Raw genomic sequence first — 8,590 nt, 5'->3', positions numbered from 1 at the left:
GAATCCATTTCCGCTCCGTTGACCTCGGTCACCTCGGCGTCCGGCTCGTTTCCACTCGGACCGTCCTCGCCACTCGGTTGGCCATTGTCGTCGAGTTTCTCCACGTCCTTTTTGACGGGTCTGTCCCTGTTGTCGAGTTGTTTCCCCCCCTTTTCCTTTTCGCCGGGGGGTGGTCGTTGTCCTTGCACATGGTGTCGATGTGATCCATGATGTGGTTCTTGGCGAACGGAAGCTTGCCGGAACCATTTACCGCAGAGGATACAGCGGAGTTTGTTCTTCTTCAGGTGGGCGAGGGCGTGCCGCAGCACGTTCAGGCCCTTGAAGTCCTTCTGGCAGACGATGCAGTGGTGCGTCACGTGGCAATACCGCTGGGATTGGAGCATCTTCTCCTTCCATGACTTCTTGACTTTCACCTGCAACCAAGAAAAGAAAACCTTTTTTTCAAACATTAAGATATACGACGACACAAATGTGTTGTTACCTTCGAATTAATCCATGGTGGGTGTGGGCTACACTGAATTGACCCTCATTAACTTTGTTTGCAGAGGTATGCACTCTACTGAGCAATACATCTAGTTCACACACCGAATTAACAAAGTATATTATTGGGCTAGGTTCAAGAAGGGCATTCCTTTGAATTTACTATGCCATTAGTTACAGTCTGATGAGCATGTCGGCTCAAAATGTATTTTTGTCCCGTCAACATTAGTTACGGAAGCCATAACATCACCTTGATCCTCGAATGTGTTTTAAAACGATCCACAAAATACTTTCTGCACCCAGACGGGCGCCCGTTGACGCATTGTTTGTCTCAACCTTGTTTTTAAATGTGCTTCATAAATAAAAGTTTGATTTGATTTGGACCTTTCAGTACAGGCAGAGGAATTGAGCCAACCCACCTGAGGATGTAACCCTTCATCGTCTCCACCAGGGGCTTCTCCTCCAGCTGCGCGTCACCATTCTGTGCATGTGCCTCCTCCTCCTCCTCCTCTGTGGACCGCGGGGGTTGTTGTAGCGTTTCGGCGTCAGGCTTTTTGGAATTAAGGGCGTAGTTGTGGAACAGTTCTATCGGACAGCCCGACAGCTCAAAGGCTAGCTCGCCACTCTCAGCGGCGCTGTGGGCGGGAAGCTCCGGCGGCTCGCCGGGAGGACGGTCTTCACGAGGCGTCAGGTCGACCTCCGCGCGAGGCGCCGCTCGGTTCACACGTTCTCCGAGAGGGCTCTTGTCGTCGACCGCGTCCACGTCGCTCCCGAGTCTTTCCTCCGCGAGTTCTTCGATCCTTTCACGTGTAAGTGCATTATTTATTTCATGATTTACCTCATCCTGCCTCCGCCGTCCGTATCCATCTCGTCCGTGATCCACGATCCTCCTCTTCGAGAGGAACTTCGTTCTCCGGGTAAGAGAGTTCGAATCTCTGCAAAAAAGTCTTCCTTTTCCTCCCCCTCTTCCCCTTGACCTTGACCGTTGTCTCCGTGAGGCCCTGAGGCGCCGACTCCGACACGGGGCCCCCTGCAGCCACCGCTTCTTGCGACCTTTCCTTTTCAGAATGTTGTTCTTCACGCACCGAGACAAGTACTCCCTCTGGCGGTTGGGAGGGCATTTGACGGGGGCGGCAGCAGCAGCAGAGCTTTCTATTCTGGTGTATTTGCGTCTCAGCGAGTACTGGGAATTATTAGCCAGCGGCGAGGGCTTGAACTGAGCGCCGTAGAACTTGATCTCCGGGTCGTCGCTGACGTCCGCCTCGTCGTCCGACGGAGGAGGCGGGGCTCTCTTCTGTTCCGTTCTCTTCTTGTAGCTCCTCTTCACTCGAGGAGCGCCCGAGTCGGACACGACGTTTCCCGTCCGATGCGCCGCCTCGGACGGCTTTGCCGCGCGGACGGACGCGGCGTGAGAGTGCAACGGGACCGTTCTTTGGGGCGAGTGCGTGGCGTGCAGAGGGCACGGTTCACCGGGCCGTTGTTGTTGTTGTTCTTCGTCGTGTTCCTTCTCCACCCGTTCCGCCTCCATCTCGCTCAGCACGGCGGCCTTCAGGGCCTTGTCGCTGAACAGCTCCAAGCAGTGGGTCCTGAGGGTCAGGAGGTTCAGAACTCTGGGTCAAAACACAGGCCCTCTTTCAGTATCTGGTGGAGCAAAATAGGAGAAAAAGGTGCAATGTTGGATCATTACATAAAACACGCTTATTATTCCACCACGCGCACACACACACACAAACACACACACACTTGTGTTGTAGTCGAGACCACCTAAAGCTTGTAACGCGGCACTCTTTGCCGTGCTATGAGCTTGTAGATCTGCTATTTCTCAATAGGTAAAGTATAACATAATGCTTAAAGATGGAGTGCCATGATTTCCACCCTAAACATGATCATCAGGTCTTTTTGTTATATAAAGGAGGAAGATTTTTTTCAACAAAAAAAAAAGTGTACAGTATTTGTTAAAATGTCATTTTTATGTGGGCACCCCCACCCGTTCATCAAGTATGCCTGGTGGGTGGTGATGGGCTGGCGATCCACCTGAACTTAAGCCACACCCACAGCTGTAGTTGTATGATAAAGGGGAGGGGTTAGGGGAGGGGCTGATAGTGTGGTGTCACTATATTACTGATTTTTTCATTGGCACGTTTGACTGTCAAGGGTTCAGCCTCCAGGAAGAAACCTAAATACAAAGGGAATACATCATTGCACATAACAACGACTCCAGGGTGTCTAATGAAGTACTGTCACCTCATAGACACATGAAAACACCAAAAGGGGTTCCCGCCCAGAATGGATTAACCATTTTGGGTGGGAACCCCTTTGATGTTAGCATTAGTAATGCTTTAGCCATTGAAAAATAGCAGATCTACAAGCTCATAGGTTATAGAGCTTGTAGGTCTGCTATTTTTGAAAAATCGAAGAACGACTGACATAGAAACATCGCTTTTTCAGAAAACTGTCAGGATGTAGAAGACATTTTTTTAGAATCTGATCTCAGGTCAAAAAATGGGTTAAAATACGAAACAAATGTTGCCCCAATAATAATCCCCCCCTCTCCAACCTGCAGCATGTGGAAGCGGACGTTGGTGGGGATGGGGCTGACGTAGGGGTGCAGCAGCTCCTCGTCGGGTGCGTGTAGAGCAGGCACACCGTCCTGTAGGCCTCCAGGCTGCGCTCCTGGCAGAACACCAGCAGGGCGGCGGCGCGGCACACCTCCAGGTCGCCGGCAGCAGGAAGGCCACGGCCTTGCACACCAGGGAGAAGGCCTCGGGGTCGGCCTGCAGGCCTGCCTGCACTGCTGCAGGGCGCTGGCGCAGAGCTCCACGCAGCACTGGACACCGTCGGTACCCAGCTGTTGTTGGAACACACGGAAACCAGTGTTGTTTTTGTCGGGTGCTGTACTTTACTTTAGACTGGTCATTGGTTGGACAGATTAAAAACTAGACTAAAATGTTAGGAAGGGACGATGTGGACGAGATCCAGTGTAAGTCATTTTATACACTTGGTTGCATGCTGAAAACGGCAGATCTACAAGCTCACAACGCGTCGCAGCACGCGTCGCAGCTCGTACGAGCTTGTAGGTCTGCTATTTTTGTCTGCTAGTTTTGAAAAACCGAAGAACGACTGACATAGAAACATGGCTTTTTCAGAAAACTGTCAGGAAGTAGAAGACACTTTTAGAATATGATCTCAGGTCAGAATGGAAAACTGTCAGGATGTAGAAAACATGTTTAGAATCTGATCTCAGGTCAGAATGGGTTAAAATGAGCCACTGAGACAGCATCAAGGCCCGCCAAAATACATTTTAGTCGACTAAAATCTGACGACATTTAGTCGACTAAAACTAGACTCAACACTAAACCATTCCAGGTGACTAAAATACGACTTAAAAACTAAATTTTAGTTTAGCCCCTGCCTCTCTGCACGTCCCCTGAATGATCACGACCCTGGGGACCCCCACCTCTGCAGTGACCACTTTGATGAAGGGGAAGATGGCGCGGACGTTGGAGGCAGAGGACGCCATCTGGCGGCAGTCGGCCAGGAAGCCCTGCCTGGAGGGATGGGCCCTTAGATGTAGTCTGCTCCAGATGAACACCAGGTCCCTGGGTGGGTGGATGGGGAAGAGAGAGAGAAACCTCTGTAGTCGCAGGCCAAGAAGTTGCCCTGAAGGGCCTTCATATATTTGGATGTATTTACATATTTGCCTTCAGTGAAGGCAAATATCATTATGATAGAGGAATGTAGTGGTGTGTGTGTGTGTGTGTCAGTGTTGATTTTGTCGAATAAAATTAAGACGAAAAGTGTTCGTCGACTACCTTTTTTCACTTGGTTTACTTTAAAAATAGCCGCTGAAAATAGCCGATCTAAAAGTTCACAACACGTCGCGCTGAGCGGCTATTTTCAACAAGTGTAAAAAAAACAGTCGGCGGCATCAAGGCACCGCCAAAATACATTTTAGTCGACTAAATCAACTGTGGATTCAGTCGACTCAAATCTCACGACATTTAGTCGACTAAAACTAAGACTAAACACTGAAACATTCCGGGTGACTAAAATGTGACGAAAACTCGAAATGAAAACTATTTTAAAGAGACTAGAGTAAACTAAAATCATTTTTTTTCTGCCAAAAACAACACTGGTGTGTGTGTGTGTGTGTGTGTGTGTGTTGGGACTAACCAGATGTAGTACATGTCTCCATTGTGGAGCTGCTGGCTGAGGAAGGCTCTAGACATGGACAGCAGCACGTCGCCTTTCTCCACACTCTCCGTGTTGCAGATGATCTCCACGGCATCGCGGCCGTCCAGCTCGGCCATGTGAGCATTGAGATACGCATGATACTAAGAGGGGGGGGGTGTTATAAACGAACACTTTATATCAGCGATAAGATACACATGATACTAGAGGGGGGTGTTATAAACGAACACTTTATATCAGCGATAAGATACACATGATACTAGAGGGGGGTGTTATAAACGAACACTTTATATCAGCGATAAGATACACATGATACTAGAGGGGGGTGTATAAACGAACACTTTATATCAGCGATAAGATACGCATCACCGATACATGGTCGACGATACATATCGGTTCATTATGGTCGATACACGATTCAACGATTTAAAATCTAACTATTTAGCAAGGAAATTAAATCTTGTGTGAAACATGTGCGGATAGCGCAGTTTTTTTTTTTTTTTAACCCATTCTGGATGGGAACCCTGTTTGGTGTTTTAAGTGTTATATGTTACACTTTAGCTGTTGAAAAAAAATTGCAGATCTACAAGCTCAGTAGAGCTTGTAGAGCTGCTATTTTTTGAAAAATCATGAAAATGTGGTGCAAATCTTTGAATATATATTTTTTCAGAGCCAACGTTTTTAACTCAAATCTTTGCTTCTGGGGGGGGGGGGGGGGGGGTCAGCAGCCAATTACATATATTGTTGGGGCTCCTTGACATGAAATAGTTAGAGAACCACCGACATTTTGAATATTTTCTCAGGTCTAAATGGCTTTTAATTAACGTAGCATTGGTGTACCGACCTCCTTGTGTAAGTGCTCGTGTAGCGAGGCCTTGTAGAGGCAGATGAGATACGCCTGGTGGAAGTAGTGGTGTTTCCCGGCCTTGCTGTGCTCCAGGCACGTCTTGGTCAACGCCATGGCCTCCTGCACGCGCTCGCACGCCTGCAGGTAACGAACGCGCAGCTCAAGGAACACGGGCACCTCAGAGCTGAGGTACTCGTCCACTGTTACACGGAGAGAGAGAGAGAGAGAGAGAGAGAGAGAGCAATGCATTATGACAATGATTGGGGTGGGTGGGGGGAATGAGGGGGCCTTTTTGGGAGGGGGGGGGGGGGTTAGCAAGCAGGCGGAACTTTATTAACCCATTTAGACCTGAGGCCGATTCTAAAAAGAAAATGGCTTCTAAATCCTAAATCCAAATGTTTCTATGTCAGTGGTGCTCAAACTATTTCATGTCAAGGACCCCTATAATAGTCCGGCAGCCGAGGTGGACGGGTGGGACATTTCATTTGGTATATAGTCTTTTTTTTATTGGCCTAAGATATTGTCTATATACATTCATGAATCCACTTGCTGACCGGCTGTCAGTATTGGGCAATTTTTTTAATAGGGGTTTCTTGTGGCCCTAACATCCTATGGCAGGCACAAATGTCAAACTTTCCTTTTGCTTTAAGTAGCATGTGACATGTCAAACTAGGGGGTTTTCATGATTCTGAATCCATTCCAAGCATTCGTTTTGCACAAAAAAAAACACTCCTTGGGCTAAGAACGGCCATGGACGTCATGACAAATGTGATGAGGTCAGCACATTTTGGTGGTGGCTATGGCTGCTTTTAGCCCAAGGAGTGTATTTTGTGCAAAACTAATGCTTGGAATGGATTCAGAAAACCCCCTAGTTTGACACGTCACATGCTACTTAAAGCAAAAGGAAAGCTTGACATTTCTGGGGTCCTCGACATGAAATATTGAGCACCACTGACGTAGAAACATAGGTATTTCAGAAAACTGTCAGCATTTAGAAGACTTAAATGGGTTAAGGCAATTCGTTTCAAGCGTGTAGTGTAGTAGCGTGTGCGGGTTGACGAGCGTTACCCTGGGTCTGTGTCAGGGACGTGGCTCTCATGATGCCCTGGAGAACTGGACTCTCCCAGGGGCCGCCAGCTTTGATGGTCTGCCTCACCTGCATCAGGTAGACATTCCGGTGCCTCAGAAGCCGCAAGTGACATTCCTGCAGGGGGTGAACGCAAAAAGACTCGATTAATTTCCCCGCACCACCTCTCTCTCTCTCTCTTCCTTCTCGTCTCTTTGACGAGACGACTGACGACAAGAAGCCAGTGTTGTTTTTGGCAGCAAATTTAGATTTTTAGTTTTAGTCATCGGTCTTTTGAATACTTTTTTAGTCACATTTTAGTCACCTGGAATGTGTTAGTGTTAGTGCTAGTTTTAGTCGACTAAATGTCATGACATTTTAGTCGACTAAATCTACAGTCGATTTAGTTGACTAAAATGTGTTTTGGCGGGCCTTGATGCCGTCGTAATGACTGATTTTACACTTGCTGAAAATAGCCAATCTACAAGCTCACAACGTGTCACGCGTAGATCTGTTATTTTCAGCATGCAACCAAGTGTAAAATGACTTATACTGGATCACTAGTCCCTTCCTAACATTTTAGTCTAGTTTTTATTTGTTGACAAAATTGTCAGTATATGTTAGTCTTAGTTTTAGTCATCATAGCTTAGTTTTCATTTAGTTTCCATATAGTTTTCGTCAGTGGAGAAAAGGTAGTCGACGAACATTTTTCGACTTAGTTTTAGTCGACGAAATCAACACTGTTTCCCGCCCCCACCTCTCTGTCTCGACCGAGACAAGAAGCACAACAACGATATATCATGTTCGTACTCACCTGAAAGGAGTCTAGGATTTCCTTCATGGGAGCTTCCACAAACTCCTCTTTGCTGAAGAAAAGCATCAGCTCAAAGTAGCTCCTACGACAATCACAAGTGGAAACAAAGACAATGTTATCATCTGAAATTCACCCAGTCAGTAACACATATGACTGTATTTTCATTAACAGTCTCCGTACAGCCGACATGTCCACACACGCCATAAGCAATCCAACCGACGGGGTGCTTTGACGTGTGTACACGTCCTATAGCACATCTTCAATGATATCAGAATATTCGCTTTTTTTTTTTTTTTTAGTGGGACTCCAAGGCCACCATACGCTTCGCTCTTCGTTCACCCGCGGTCCCGGTCACTTCCCTGTTTGTTTACCGCTGCAGAAAGAATGCCTCGTATGTCCTAATCTAGGGAGCTCTCCGTGGTTTTGATCTGATGGATATAACTAAGCTCTTCATTTCTGACTTCTCACCTGCCTCTCGTTCAAAAATATGAACGCATCAGTGACTTTTATCGGATTCTTAGCGAGGTAAGCAAGCAAAAGAATATCTCAGTTTTTTTTTTTCCGGAACAGAATCGGGGGGGCTTTACAGAGTAAAAGCGGCCATGTCTTCCCATTCCCAGCACCCCAGAGCTTCTATTTTGAAGGAATCCCGGTGCCGATTGTGTTAAAAAAAAGAAAAACTCATGTATTGATGTCTGGCAACTTACTGTGTATTCAGCATTACTTTGCTGTTGTTCAATGGCTGATTTATTAGCTGTGGCATCACAGCATAAGCAACGGCATAACAGTATGTGACTATCGGCTGTTGTTGCCAGATGACAGCTGAGCTGTAGTGTAAATTGCGCCAAATGACAACTGTTGGCACAACTGTTCCGTTGTGCCGAATGACAGCAGTTTCGTAGCCTGGAATCCAGAGTGATTGCTACTTTCAGCTCTCTCTCTCTTCTCAGTGAGAATCAGTCTGGATTCCAGGCTAACATGGCAACTAACTATCGTCAACACGGTCTTGCTGAAGACGAAATTTGACAGGATTATGAACATGAGAGCATAACCTATGTGACCAGATTTGATTGAGAACCTGCCATCGCTTAAACTCCAGCATTTCACCAGAGGAGAAAAACTTACAAATAAAATCCAAAATGAGTTAATAGCACATACTAGAGCATGTCTGAAATAAGTGTCAGAGCTGAAA

The 8,590-nt window shown here is 46.9% G+C and overlaps 1 pseudogene across 1 annotated transcript in view; it reads right to left on the bottom strand.

Annotated features, from left to right (window-relative positions):
- LOC308330948 overlaps nucleotides 1-8,590 on the bottom strand; it is a 15,598-nt pseudogene that overhangs the window by 5,065 nt on the left and 1,943 nt on the right. Inside the window, exons 3-10 of the transcript XR_013966240.1 lie at nucleotides 7,399-7,480; nucleotides 6,587-6,722; nucleotides 5,516-5,718; nucleotides 4,654-4,814; nucleotides 3,938-4,079; nucleotides 3,038-3,328; nucleotides 896-2,121; nucleotides 33-413 (exon numbers count right to left, since the gene is read on the bottom strand). The product of XR_013966240.1 is annotated as an uncharacterized misc_RNA (transcript). The remainder of the gene's footprint in view (nucleotides 1-32; nucleotides 414-895; nucleotides 2,122-3,037; nucleotides 3,329-3,937; nucleotides 4,080-4,653; nucleotides 4,815-5,515; nucleotides 5,719-6,586; nucleotides 6,723-7,398; nucleotides 7,481-8,590) is intronic.

This window comes from Protomyctophum bolini (assembly GCF_963924005.1).
Source record: "Protomyctophum bolini genome assembly, chromosome: 16".
In the NCBI taxonomy this organism is placed as follows: Eukaryota; Metazoa; Chordata; class Actinopteri; order Myctophiformes; family Myctophidae; genus Protomyctophum; species Protomyctophum bolini.
Note: the sequence above shows the minus strand (reverse complement) of the source record. Positions and strands in the feature narration are given on the sequence as shown.